At 42.6% G+C, this 15090-nt stretch overlaps 1 non-coding gene across 1 annotated transcript; it reads left to right on the top strand.

Moving 5' to 3' along the window:
- Positions 1 to 14986: 14986 nt before the first annotated feature.
- On the top strand, positions 14987 to 15090 carry LOC111728246. The gene has a single exon (XR_002775615.1). It is a non-coding gene; the product is annotated as a U6 spliceosomal RNA (small nuclear RNA).

The raw sequence follows: 15090 nt of genomic DNA, 5'->3' as shown, positions 1-15090 counted from the left end.
GGATTCGAACCCGCCGCCTTAGGTGTATGTGGCTGGCGCCTTAGCCGCTTGTGCCACAGGCGCCGAGCCACAAGTTGAGTTTTTAAAGTCATCTATAGTTTACCAAGTAGTTTGAAAGAAAGGTTGGGCAATAAATAGTAGAACTTCCTGTATGCTTAGTAACCTATTTATATGTACATGACTTAAGGGGAGGGCTGAGCCAAAAGGGAGCTCTGGAAGGTTCACAGAAACTTTCTATCCTGCACTTTGGATTTGTCTTTATCAAAGGGCACTCAAAGATTTGAGAACTGAGTCCATTAACCTTTTGGCTGCGAACAGTGCCTGACCTCAAACAAGATGTTTTGTGGTGCCAATGCTGCCACAGGCATTGTTCATTTTGCAAAAACTTGACAAAATGTGTTACTGTTAATGTTACTTAAGTTAATTTAAATCTATAATCATCATACGCTTTGTTCTCAATATTTTTTATAGTTGTGCTGGAAATAATTTGTACAAATAGTGGATTCTTATGGAAATATATGCAGGGTGACCATAAAGTTCGTGTGCACTGTTTTAAATTGCACATGAACTTAAGGCCACCTTGTAAAATACGAAGTATGATAAATTCAAAAAGTGTCAACTTCAGAAGCTCAGTCATTATTGGAGAATTTGGCTATAAAGGCAGTTTTAAAAATACTTCTCACAAAAAAAGTCATCTGTCAAGTACCTCTGAATCTGATTCGGTAAACAAAAGTGTAGGACTTATTTCAAATTTCAAAAAAGTCGATCCTTTGGGAACTTCAGTGGAAAGAAGACAATTTGAATCCAAAAATACAGAATTTTGATGCCAGTACATCAGGAGTAAAAGCCAATATTCATAACAAATCATCCATTTTAGAAGTCTTCCAGCTGTTCTCAGAACATTTGTTGATCCTATTGTGCAACTCTGGAGGAAGAACTGTTTCTGATAACAGTCCATTCCATCTCATCCAAGGCATTTTCCATTAAAGTGTGACAATCCAACAGGAATCTGGCAGAATACCTGCTGGAGATGTGTTCGCACAAAACATAAAAAGCAAAGCAAAACACAGTATCAGTGCATACAGTGTAATGTTGGATTATGCATGGAACCATGTTTTTTTTTGTTTTTTTTTTTTGGTTTTTTTGTTTGTTTGTTTTTGAGACGGAGCCTCAAGCTGTCCCCCTGGGTAGAATGCCATGGCATCACATAGCAACCTCCAACTCCTGGGCTCAAGCGAGTCTCCTGCCTCAGCCTCCCAAGTAGCTGGGACTACAGGCGCCCGCCACAACGCCTGGCTATTTTTTTGGTTGCAGCCATCATTGTTGTTTGGCGGCCCGGGCTGGGGATTCGAACCCACCACCTTAGGTGTATGTGGCTGGCGCCTTAGCCGCTTGAGCCACAGGCGCCGAGCCTGGTACCATGTTTTGAGTTGTACCATACAAAAAAGGATTATTAAGTATTTATTGATATTGCAAAGCTTTATCATTTGATTTTTTTGCATATTACTTTTTTATATAAATATAAAACACTGAAACTTAAACCAATTTGGGTGAATTATTTTGATTAGTAAGAAACCAGAGAACATCAAGTAGTGGCTGTTTATCATTAATGGTTGTTGCGATCACTGCATGCCTCAGTTGGCATGTTTCGTTTCTGAGCACTCCCCAAAGGGTGAAAAGCAGAGCCACACTAGTCATCTACAGGCAGCTCCATTCCCCAGCAATAGGCAGTTAGTCTTGGCTCCATGGACCTTAGTGAGAAGTAGCTGGGAAGGTCCTCATGAAAACAAAAGATACCGCTGACCTTCCACCACTAGTCTGTTAGCAGTTTGCTTTGTTTATAACTGTGGAAATGTGTTGTAGGAACAAGCTACTTCGTAAATAGAGGCCCCTCATTTCCTCTTTATAATAAACAAGAAGATAGGAATAAATAGCTACCTCTTTAAGGCATCTTGAGATAAGAATTTAGCTAAGGATAAGAATTGCAGAAAAAGGTTTTAATTTATTACATATTGTTCCTTGTATGTGTTTGAAAGGCATTTTGAGGTGACTTTGACCTGATTTCTGGGTTTTCGCAAGTGACCAGTACTTTAATGGTGGACCCCAAGGTGTTGGAGACGGGCCCCAGGGCAGGGACGCATTTGTGATCTTATGTAGGATCTCGGTTTCCTAGTTTCTATTTTCAGTACTTGTGAGATTTCATCTTAGTGATTATTTTCTATCATATATTTATTCATATTTATCTTAGGCTAATACCATTTTTGTTCAAATACATTCTCTACACTTTTAAGGCTGATTTCATTAATTTGAAGTTAATTTCTTTCCCTTGAAGAAGGTAATTACATGTTTTGCCATAAGACTCAATGGGAAAATCCTACTTTATTCTGATTCTATCAGTCTTAAGTAATGAGAATGTTCTGTATATTAATTACAATCCCACTTGCCAGAACTCTGATCTTGAAATATTTTATATTGCTAGATATTACCATCTGCCACAGGCAGTGAGCGCTTTACTTTACCTCCATTCTGCTCTGTGTCCCGCACTGCCTGAGCTCCTTGCCTGCTGGTGTCCATGGCACAAGCAAGAGAAGTTCAGCTCCATCTCTCTGGACTCGGGTGACCACTCCTTTCACTTTCCCCAGCTGGCCTGGGTGTGCTAAGGGATCCTCCAGCTTTGGTTTGATATCCTTTGTCCCATCCACATCTCCATGACATTGAACTCTCTTCAGTTACTTTCTCTGAGCTGCTGAGTTTCTTGTAGACCTGGCTGATGCTGATTTAGGGGTAGAGATAGCTCACAGAAAGTATATTGAAGATACACATATGATATTTTTCATTCCTACAGTAAGTTTATTAAATAAACTGAATTTAGTAAGGTACAGTTAGAAAACTGCCATTTTCTTCACATTAAAAATGTAAAACTTTAAAGAATATGTTCACAAAATGTTCTTTTGGACTTTTGTTTCTTCTTGAAAACTCTTGACAGGATTATTTTGGGATATTATTAAAGAGTGATATGTTCAGGTGTTAGGAAGCCCAGTTAAGACATAAGTAAACCTTCCATGCTGCATACACTTAGAAGTCTTCCTCTAAGCTCTTCATCATCTGCCCAGCTCAACCCGGATCCAAAGCTTAGAGTTCAGCATGGGAAAGGATGGGCAATATCTGTTCCTTTATTCTTTTCTTTTGTCTGTTTACACCTCCAAAATCTTAGATTATGTCTCTTGGTAAACGTCCGTTTGGAGAACAAGGTTTCAGCTCCGTCTTGTGACAAGCACCAGCACACTCTGTGAGAGTCACTGGAACAGCTTCCTCAGTTGGTTCAGGGTGGGTGAGACCATCCCTGCCTTGTCTCCACATATAAATTCATCTCTAAAGAACTTTCTTTCTAACCAGTGTCTACTTTTCTCTTTTACAGGATTCTGGAGAGATGAACAATGGATGATTTTGACTTCCTCCGAATAATTCCTGAGAGGGCATGTCTAGTGCCTTAGTGGGAGCACATTGTCACTTGTGTCAACAGCTTTGAGGCTTCAGCTAAACTTGTGAGAGGTAGGGAAATATCGAATCATACATTCTGTTACGTTTGCATATATTAAAAGGCATACTAAGAAAAAAAGCAGGATTATAAATGGAAGGAAAATGAGAAAAAGGAAAGATGAAAGAGAAAATGGAGGGAGAGTAAAATCAGGGGAAGGAGAGAGGCAACACTGCTAACCTAGATACTCTGAAATTCTTGCTAATGTCTTAACCTCGCATTGACTCAGTCTGCAGTTGCCTATAGATGCTAAAGCATGGTATTTTATTTGTAAAGAGTCTAATGTAGTAAAATGAGTGATAACTATAAAATGTGTAAAGTAAGCATTTAGGAACACTGCGCTAAATAGCTAAAAAATATTTTTTTAATTGTAGCAGACATTGGAGTTGTTCTGCCATCCGTTTTCAGTTCCCTGAGTGACAGCCATGGTGTTTAGAGGGGATAAGCTTCATCTTCAGAGCCAGAGGAGGCCCTGAGTGCTCTAAACCACCCAGAATAATCCCATTTCTTTTGTCATAGTGATTGATACAAATTTAAGTCATTCAGAGAATGGCATGTCCCTAGTTGAAGAAATTGGATTAAGTGGTCCTTTGAGAGTGATGCTTGTGATTTCATGTGGGGACTCTGAAACCTAGCCTTGGCCACTGCCCTGCCATTGGTTGTGAGTGAGGAGCTTGGATGCGTGCCACCAGCATTTGTTTTAAGAGGCCAGCCTGAGAACACAGCCACCATTTAGAGTCTAGCATTGCTGAGAGAATTCCAGAACGTTATGTCTGGTCTAAATAGAACTTCAGTTGTAGGAGCCAGTAAATTCTCTTAAAAATATTGGGGCCAGTTAGTAGTTTTTCTCTTATTTATAGCAGAAATCATCTCAGTCAACAACCCCTTTATTGTGCATGAGTAATGTAGGCTTAATGAAAACGAACAGGCCTCATTAAAAGATATGATATCTTTATTATTTCTGTCATATTGTATTGTAGAGGAAATACATATTCCTCATGTATTGTAGAGGAAAAAACTTAAGTCCCAAAAGCCAAACCTGACTCATTCTGGCCCTCTGCCTTGGGAACAGCAAGTGCAAGGGAGCAGTAGGACTCAGTGTTTACCTGCATGTGACCCAACCAAACGGGATGATGCTCTGCCTCCTTCACGGTTTTTTAAAAAGATTCACTAATCCTGTGCCAATATGGTTAAGTATTGGGTGCAAGGAGTTTCTGAATTGTCATTCCAGGAATTGCCTTTTGCAACTGAAATTTCACCACTGAGTTAAGCCCTCCCCTGCCATCTGCTCAGCACCCAAATTGCTGCAAGGAACTATATTAATGATAGAAATTTCATGGTGTAAAATCTTATTTTTACATCTTGTCCAACACTGACTTCAGAGGACCATACTCTTCACATCACCCACTGTCACAAGATGTTAGATCTTCAAAGGCGGCCGTTTCATCAATGGGTAATTGTGCATAAAAGTTCATCTGGGGCAGCGCCTGTGGCTCAGTGAGTAGGGCGCTGGCCCCATTTACCAGGGGGTGGGTTCAAATCCAGCCCCGGCCAAACTGCAACAGAAAACTAGCCAGGCATTCTGGCAGGCGCCTGTAGTCCCAGCTACTTGGGAGGCTGAGATAAGAGAAGCACCTAAAGCCCAGGAGTTGGAGGTTGCTGTGAGCTGTGTGATGCCACGGCGCTCTGCTAAGGATGACAAAATGAGACTCTGTCTCTACAAAAAAAAAAAAAAAAAAATGTTCATCTGAACTAGCCTTACCATATATCCTCTCAAGCTCATCTCATCAAGCACTGGGGGGCCATTCAAGACTGAGAGAGTTGAAGGACGCCTATGTCAGTTTTGACAGCTTAATATCATTTTAGTCTTTTGGTACATAATGAGAGTAGTGTAGTGCCCTCCTATAGTGCTGGGCACACAATAGGCATTCTTTCTAAGGTCTGATTCTTACACTCTTCTTGCATTTTTGTCAGCAAACCCATTCTCTTGTGCCCTTGGAATCTACATCCCTGTCTCTTCTCCCTGTGTTCATTTAAGTCCTTACTTTATCCTGGATTGAATCAGTTCAGCCCTGGTAGGGGCCTGGCTAGGTCTTTGATACTTGCTTATCTGTCTCTGTGACATTTACTCCTTCATTCAATATGTTTGTTCATTGGAAAATTGTTGCCAGGCGTTAATACTTATATTCATGGAGATTCAGAGTGTCTTAGATAATGTCCCTGAAAAGCAGAGACTGAGGTGGGAATTATTAGGCAAGTGAAATAGTGAGAGAATGCTGTAAGATAGAAAAGAGACAGACAGTACAGAGCAAGGGAAGTAACTCGGCAGGTGGCTCTCCCTGTGGGCAAGGGGGCTGGGCTGTGGTGCCCCTGCAGTACTTGACTGTGGCACACCTCTGGGGCAGGGATAGGTGGAAGCTGATGTGTATACTCAGGCTTCTCCTCACCAGGTCCATGAGCACACATGCATTAGTGAGCAGGACTATGTGATGACTTGTGTGTCCCTTTCCTAGTTTCCCTTCTCCATTAAAAATACTAATTCGGTGGTGCCCGTAGCTCAGTGGCCCAGCCTGGGCCAGCTAAAGCCACAATGAGAACTGCAACAAGAAAAATAGGTAGGTATTGTGCCAGGTGCCTATATTCCCAGCTACTTGGGAGGCTGAGACAAGAGAATCACTCGAGCCCAAGAGTGAGGTTGCTGTGAGCTGTGATGCTACAGCACTCTACCAACGGTGACATAATGAGACTGTCTCAAAAAAAAAAAAACTAAGACTTACATTTTATGATTTCTTTGCTATAAACATGAATATAATTTAGGCTGTATTATATTTTTCCTTAAATTTTGTGAAAGAGATTGAAACATTTTTATGGTCTCCTAAAAGTATCTTGGGTCCTTGGCATTGTGCCTGCTGTGGTAATGCACAAATTGGCCCTATTAGCGAAGGTAGGATTGAGAAGGAAGACAACCTGTGTGGTTCAGAGCTGCTGGGGTGCAACGTGTGTGGCTGTCTCCTTGTGTTTGCTCGCGTTCCCTGCATGGATTCCAGCTAACCCTTTTTACCTTCTCTTCTAGAGTCCGTGCTCTGCTGAGACTCCACTGGATCAGACAGGGTCTCAAGATCTGTGTCCACTTGGAACCTCAGAATGTGATCTTACTTAGAAATAGAGTCTTCACCAATGTAACTGATTTAGCTAAGTTTAGGTGAACATCCTGAATCGGGGTGGGCTCTAAATCCAATACCTGGCATCCTTAGAAGATGGAAAGAATGCAGAGGGAACACAGTTAACTGCCATGTGCCTATAGAGGTAGAAAATGGAGTGATGCAGCCACAAGCCAAGGAATGTCAAGGTTTGCCAGCATCTGCCAGACACCAGAGGAGAGGCCAGAACAGGTTCTTCCCTGGAGACTTCAGAGGGAACCTAGGCCTGCTGATTCCGTGACATGGGGCTTCTGGCTTCCAGAACAGTGAGGGAATACACTTCTGTTGTGTTAAGCCACATACTTTATAAGACTTTGTTAAGCCCATGGAACTAATACTGATAGTCTCTACAGAGTGTTCTCCCTGAATCTCTTACAGGGAGTCATATGTAATATAGTCCCTGAAAGCATACAAGGGGGATGGAAGAAACTGTAAAGATACTGGTGCCAAGAATAGAAAGGAAAAGTTAGCTAAGAAGTGATAGGGGACCTTAAAATAGCTCTTCTCCTCCAAGTTTGCCAGCATTTAGTGGACAAAATGAATATTATTAGCCAGACAAGTGTTTTGATTATAAGACTAGGGCATACTTTTTATTTTAAGAAATCTCTTACTAATACTGTGTAAAATAGAAGTATTGAGAATATAGGAGATTAATTAGTCAGGGCTCTGCTACCCACTGTGTGATCTAGAGAAGTCTCTGACCTTCTCTGAACTTTGACTTTATTCATTGATAAAGTCAATGACATAGTCAGTTGATAAAGTCAGTTATCAGTAATACCTGCTCTGCACACCTCACAGGTGTTGTAAAAATCCAGAGTTTGCTGGAAGTAAAATTCTTTATAATTGAGACAAATTTACCACTTACAGTTGGTGCTGGTGTAGAAAAGACAGTGGTGTGCAGCTCTGCCACTTGGGGTCAGTGGAGTCTCTTGGTGGTACAAAAATAATAGGTGTACACCTTTCTCTTTTTTTTTTTTTTGGAGACAGAGTCTCACTTTATCACCCTCGGTAGAGTGCTGTAGCATCATTGCTCACAGCAACCTAAAACTCTTAGGTTCAAGTGATTCCCTAGCCTCAGCCTCCCAAGTAGCTGGGACTACAGGCGCCTGCCGCAACACCCAGCTTTTTTTTAGAGACAGGGTCTCACTCTTGCTCACGCTGGTCTCAAACCTGTGAGCCCAAGCAGTCCACCTTCCTTGCCCTCCCAGAGTGCTGAAATTACAGACTTGAGCCACCTTACCCAGCCTTACTTAAGTCTCTTGTTCCTTCGCATTTTTAAAGAAGCTTCTACCAGATTCAGAAAAGGAGTCTCATCAGCATTTGGGGGAAACTGTTTTTATTGAAATTTCTTGGAGGTTTTAACTCCAGGAGCACATAGGCTTGCAAGGATGTCTAGCCCTGGAATGCTATTTTATAGAGAAAAGCTGTTCTTTGACCATCTTCTTCATAAGGAGAAATGAGCACAGAAGAGTAAAGAAGGAACAGATATAGAAAGTACAGCAAAGACGAAGACAGGTTTATTCAAAAAAACCTGGGTCCAAAGGCAGCTCCCTTACAATCTGCTTATATAGCCTGTTAGGCGGGAAAATCTGTTTTTTGTTTTTTTTTTTTCTTTTTTTGGAGATAGAGCCTCAAGCTGTCCCCCTGGGCAGAGTGCCGTGGCATTACAGCTCACAGCAACCTCCAACTCCTGGGCTCAAGCGAGTCTCCTGCCTCCGCCTCCCAAGTAGCTGGGACCACAGGCGCCCGCCACAACGCCCAGCTATTTTTTGGTTGCAGCCGTCATTGTTGTTTGGCGGGTCTGGGCTGGGGATTCGAACCCGCCACCTTAGGTGTACGTGGCTGGCGCCTTAGCTGGTTGAGCTATAGGCGCCAAGCCGGAAAATCTGTTTGAGTCAGAGTTTAGCCTGCTAGGGCAGAAAAGCCCATTGGAGGTGAAGATTTTTTCATCTGGGGCCGGGCAGTGCTGATCTCTGAGGAATGCCCTTCTATAAATCAAAACCTGAGTGCTCTTGGGGGGGATGCCATTTTACAGTAATCTGGCTCCCCCACTTTAGTGGTCAGCCTCCCCCATTCTCAATTATTGATTCATATCAGAAAACTGGGGAGGGCAGACTTCAGGGATGCATTGCTGAGGAGCATGATGTGTTTGAGCAGTTGGGACCCACAGTATCTGATTTGTTCCAGAAGTCACTTAACAGAAGTGCTGGGCCTAGGAAACCTCTGCTCTTTGTGTGGCTCTTGAACTATGTGGGACTTAATGCGAAAACTGCATTATAAAGTCAAGGGCAGAGCCCTCAACGTACAGACATTTGTGGCTCCTAGTTTCCAGGGTTAAATATTTATTACATGAAGACATGACTGAGGATGCATATCAAAGAGCGCAGAAAGTGGCAGCTCTTGGCACATTGTATTCTCAAGGCAGGTGACCTGCTCCTGCATAACTGCAGGGAAATCCTGCCAGCCTTGAAGACCGTCTCACCCCTTCCAGAGAGATCTAGTCACAGCAATGGCCCATGGGTGTGGAATAAAGGGCTGTACAGTTTAAGGACATGAGAAGTTAGAAGTCAGTTCAAAGGACAGCTGTCATCTGATAAAGAGTTTAGAAAAGGTGTGTGTGGGTAGGTGCTGGGTATTGAAATTATTTAAACCTGATAGAGGCTGAACAAAGTGTGACACTTTATTAGTTTTGTGTGTATGACAAGACCTTGGGAAGAGATCACATTTACACTGCCCATGGGATAATCAGGTGAGGCTGCTCAAGACTAGATTTCTGACCTAAGGCTTTGACACTCCTGGGTTCTACCCTGCCACAAGAACTGAGGGAGTTAAAAGCTTACCACACTGTGACCTGTGCCTGGCTTGGGGTAATCACAGGCCTATTATGAAATTGATATAGAGGGCCAGGACTGTTTCTTAGGAAGCGTTAGGAAAAGTATGGTCAATATAATGAATGAAAGATTTAAATAAAAGGAGGAAATGATTAATTCTTTGATTTGACAATACTGGACTTATTTGTCAAAGGGTATATGTGTGTGTGTAGAGCATGTCCCAGAAGACTGTACAGTTTAAGTTTCACTAACTTCAGATAAATAAGTGCTATAAATTTACCCCCCGCCCCAGCCACATATACCTAAGGTGGCGAGTTCGAATCCAGCCCAGGCCTGCCAAACAACAATGATGGCTGCAGCCAAAAAATAGCTGGGCATTGTAGCGGGTGCCTGTGGTCCTAGCTACTTGGGAGACTGAGACAGGAGACTCACTTGAGTCCAGAAGTTGAGGGTTGCTGTGAACTGTGATGCTATGGCACTCTACCCAGGAGGACAGCTTAAGGCTGTGTCTCAAAAAAAAAAAAAAAAAAAAAAGTAAAGGCTGACTTTGAAACACAATAATTGCCATTCAGTATTCATAAAACTCGATAAATGTAAAAGAATTTTAGGTTTTAAATCTGAGTTAGTGTAAGACAAAAACATTCTGTAGATAAGTTGGAGTTGAGGATATGTGTGATTCTGAGAGTATAAATGTCTGGCCTAAAGGTCACCACCTGGAATGGGGTATACCACAGGACAGGAGACTGTGGGGGTTGCCCTCTGTGATTGAGGACTCTTAGGAAGACTTTTGTCCTCCCTGTTCCCATGCTTATATTGGTCAACCAGTTCTCCAGGGTCTGTGTTCCCTTCTCTGTCTTTTGCAGAGGTTTTTCTCTCAGTAGTGAGTTTAGGGAGAACATTGTGCTCCACCTTCAAAAGAGGCTTATTCAACACCAGTGGGTCTTGTCCTGCTGATGTATGGCTCTCTGTCACTGCCACGTCCTCAGAAGCTCTTGAGACGTCTGAGGCCAAGTGTCATCATAGACTGTGACGGATTTCTTTATCTAAAGGTCAGAGCACAAAGGTCTGATAACCAGAATCCATAGAGAACTCAAACTTATTAATAAGAAAAGAATAAGTGATCCCATTTCACCATGGGCAAGAGACCTAAACAGAAACTTCTCCGAAGAAGACAGGCACATGGTCTACAGACACATGAAAAAATGCTCGTCATCTTTAATCATCAGAGAAACACAAATCAAAACCACTTTGAGATACCATCTAGCTCCAGTAAGAGTAGCCCACATAACAAAATCCTAAAACTACAGATGTTGGCGTGGATTTGGAGAATACTCAGGGATCTAAAAATTGACCTGCTGTTGGATCCTGCAATTCCTCTACAAGCAGCATAGCTAAAAGACCAAAAATCACTTTGCAAAAAAGATATTTGCACCAGATTATTCATTGCAGCTCAATTGTAATAGCTCAGAAGCCCAGGTGCCTATCGACACCTATGAATGGATTAATAAATTGTGGTATATGTATACCATGGAATACTATGCAGCCTTAAAAAAGATAGACCCTTTACCTCTTTTATGTTTACGTGGAAGGACCTGGAACATATTCTCCTGAGTAAAGTATCTGAAGAATGGAGGGAAAAGTATCCAATGTACTCAGGACTTCTATGAAACCAACGTATATTTACTCACACTTTCTTATGAAAGACAGAACACAATTATAGCCCAGGATGAAGGAGAGAAATGGAGTGGGAAGGGTGGGGAGGGGGGAGGTTTGATGGAGGGTAAAAGGTGGGACCACACCTATGGAGCATATTGCAAGGGTACAAGTCAAATCTGTCACGTGTAGAACATAAATGTCTTAGCTCAATAATCAAGTTAATGAGGCAAAAACTATGTTGAGATTAGATGTAACCACGTCAGATTGGATAAAAAAACAACACATTGTACCTCACATATGCGTAAATGTATTGATGATCTATGTGTATAAGACTTCATAAAAAAATAAAGGTCAGAGCAGCAAAGATCTGAAGAACTTTGGTTTGAGCCAATCTGGAAGCTTCCAAGAGAGATGCTCAGAAATGCTTCTACTTAAGAATGAGAGTGTGCGGAAGGATCAGGGATTTAGCCTAGAGAATGACTGAAAAGATCACCTGTTGAGTGACCTAGAAAGGTCTTCAGGTGAGGGTCTGGAGTCTAACTTTGTGCAAGATGTAGAAAGTCACACGTTGAGTGTGTCAGGGAATAATTCAAGGCCCTCAAGTGAGAGCCTAGGTCCCAAACAACTGGAATATGTCACAGTACTAGTGAGCAAGAAATTGAGGAAATTGGTAAGGGTTGGGTTTCTGGGACTATGCCTAGTTCATGGCATCCTATCAAGCCCATAATGTCTCTTCTTGAAAAATCCTATAGGCAAATAAAACATGAAAATTTGGCACAGTTTTAGGCCCTCTGCCTGAATACTTCCAGATTTTCCTTTGTTGGAAGCCCATGTTAGTTTTCATATGAAGGTGATGTGGGGTATCCTCTCCCAATGTTCCTGATTCCATGCAAATCTTTAACTGGAAAAAGCCTCATCCCAGCTTTCATTTCTAACTTTGCCTTGTCAGCCAACCTTTTCTCTGGGGTGGATTCCAAAGGTGGGATCTCCAAACCCCCTATAAAAACCTCTAAAGCTTTTCATACAGAAAATATGAGAACAACAAATTTCAAAGGTGAAATCTCGAAGCCCCTTAGAAGAAGCTCTATAGCTTTACATGAAGAAAATATCAGAACACATTCAGTTCCCAGCCTGGATCACCCCCTTGTCTTCTTATCTGTGGACAAGGAGGACAGGGACCCCTAGACAGTCACCCTCTGATACCAGTTGAAGATGGCACACAGACTTTTCTGTCCTATAAACAGCAGCATAGACAAGACCCTACCACTGAAGGGACAGCTTCCTCCTGAACATTGTCTAAGAAAGACCCATACAGAACCCTCTTTTTGGCCAAGACTGGGTACCCTTAAAATAGGGGTCTGCAGAGAAGGCAACTCCCTCTAGTATAGACTGAGACTGAAAGATGGGGTGAATTCCCTAGAGGATGCTTGAGATACTAAGTTTTTCCTGAAAAAAATTATGAATCTGGGGTGTCTTAAGCAAGACCAGAAAACATGTCCACTACAGCCCCCCCCCACTCTACTAGTGTTTTCACATGCAGAGTTATGTATGCCATTAACCCTGCAGTGCCGTAAGGTTGGGGTTGCCGAAAGAATGTAGGGTCTAGAGTGGCTCTGGGTAGGACAAAAGGTAGATGGATGGAGCCTAGGATGAGGAACTGGTAGAGGTGGAGAATTAGTGGAGGCCTCAACATCCACGTGGATGGATCAGCCAATAACCTAGCCTCTCAATTCCTATACCTTCCCATCTGAGGGTCCTTCTCCAGCCAGCTCAGTTACTGCCACACCTGGAGCTTATCAGTAACCCCTCTGACATCTCTAATACCACAGCTGGACTTAAACCCTTTGACCTCATCCCTCTGTTCTTCCAGTGTATGCCATTTGTCATTTTTTCAACTCCAGGTCATTAATTTTTGTATTTACCAATTCACCAATCTTTGTTTTCATTTCCTCCTTTGTCAAGGCAAATTTCGTGGTCAGTCACATGATCATTACTTTAAAGCTCCACTTCCAATAGGCCTTATCCAGTCCTCTTCCGTTATTCCTGTTTGTCAAAATCCCATCTCTCCGCCATTTGCAGAAATGCCTTCCTGAAAGTGATCACTGTTGGATTAAATCTCACAGGTCTACTTGCACCATGATAACACTCATGGTTAACCCCGCACAACCTGGAAATAATTCATTCGTTTATTCCAAAAATGATTGTTTGGTGCCTACTCACAGTAAACAAAACAAAGAGAGCTTAGGTCACTTTTTCTTACTCCATTCTCTCCCAAGCTACTCAAATCTATTTAAGACCTTCTACACTTTGCTCAAACTTAGGCCATCTCTGCCTCCTTATTAGCATACAGGCTGGACTCACTATTCACAGAGGAACTAGAAACTATTAGGTGGGAATTTTCCACCAGAAATCTCACAAAAACTGTATCCATCTCCCCTTTTTATTCCTGTTACATAGTTTTCCTTCTAAAGTTTGTGTCCTCACAGGAACTATCCTAAAATGTCTTTCTGAGAGAGCTAAAATTTGGTCTTGATGGACTGACCCAGCCTTGCCAGCAGTCTGTTACTGTTCTCGGAGCTAACTGGTCAGTGACACAGAGGAAAGCACTGTGGACAAGATGAATAATCTGAAAAGGGAGGTGAGGCTCACTCCGGCACTCAGCAACCACCTATCTTTATTGATTCTCTTATATACTCTAAAACATCTGATAAAAGTTTAAAATATCACAGTTAAGACAGCAAAGTAAGATCACAGAAACTACCATAAAGATTTCAATTCAGGGCTTGGCACCTGTGGCTCAAGTGGCTAAGGCGCCAGCCATGTACACCCAAGGTGGCGGGTTCGAATCCAGCCCGGGCCCGCCAAACAACAATGATGGCTGCAACCAAAAACTAGCCGGGCGTTGTGGCGGGCACCTGTGGTCCCAGCTACTTGGGAGGCGGAGGCAGGAGACTCGCTTGAGCCCAGGAGTTGGAGGTTGCTGTGAGCTGAGATGCCACGGCACTCTACCCAGGGGGACAGCTTGAGGCTCCGTCTAAAAAAAAAGATTTCAATTCAGTACAGTTACTGCTGAGCATGTGTATATATACAATTGATACAAATTAAGAACATTTTACTTGGGGCTGAATCACAAAGTTGCCAGGTTGTCTGTTCCATTAGCCCACTTCCTTGAACTAAAACTAGCAACTATTAATGAGGAGAAAGGAGCAAAGTACAGCTGCCCAGTGCTTGGACAGGTATTTAGCCCCCAGCTACGACCCCAGCGTGGCCCTCCAGCATATTCCTTTGTGAACGTTTCTGCTTTTCCGCAGGCCCAGGCATGTTCTCAGACTAAGAAGATTCCATCTTAGGGCCACGTTATACGGGGAGCACATGAGGCTAAGCTGCCATGTCAGATTTTTCAGCCTCACCTTCACCTTTGCTGAAGGGGGGCTGTACCCCTTCAGCTGTCTTGACTACCCTATCTTCTCTCCTCATGAGGTACTGGCATCTTTCATTTTTTAAAGATTTTTATTATTGGGCAGTGCCTGTGGCTCAAAGGAGTAGGGTGCAGGCTCCATATGCCGGAGGTGGTGGTTCTAAACCCAGCCCCTGCCAAAAACTGAAAAAAAAAAAAAAAGATTTTTTATTACAAAAGCGGTTAAACATTCACCAGAGTAGGGTTCCATGCACTCACCATTTAACTTCCACAGTTACCACACATGGTGCACCCCATCCTTAAGCTATGGTTCAAGTGTAAAAGTCTATTTAAACATCTTACTGTGCCCACTTTGGTAGCACATATACTAAAATTGGAACAATATGGAGATTATCATCCCCCTTGCACAAAGATGACATGCAAATTCATGAAGTGTTCCGTATTTCT

Source organism: Otolemur garnettii, unplaced genomic scaffold, assembly GCF_000181295.1.
Source record: "Otolemur garnettii isolate 467f Iridium unplaced genomic scaffold, OtoGar3 scaffold00146, whole genome shotgun sequence".
NCBI lineage: Eukaryota > Metazoa > Chordata > Mammalia > Primates > Galagidae > Otolemur > Otolemur garnettii.
This window is presented reverse-complemented; position numbering and strand designations above follow the sequence as displayed.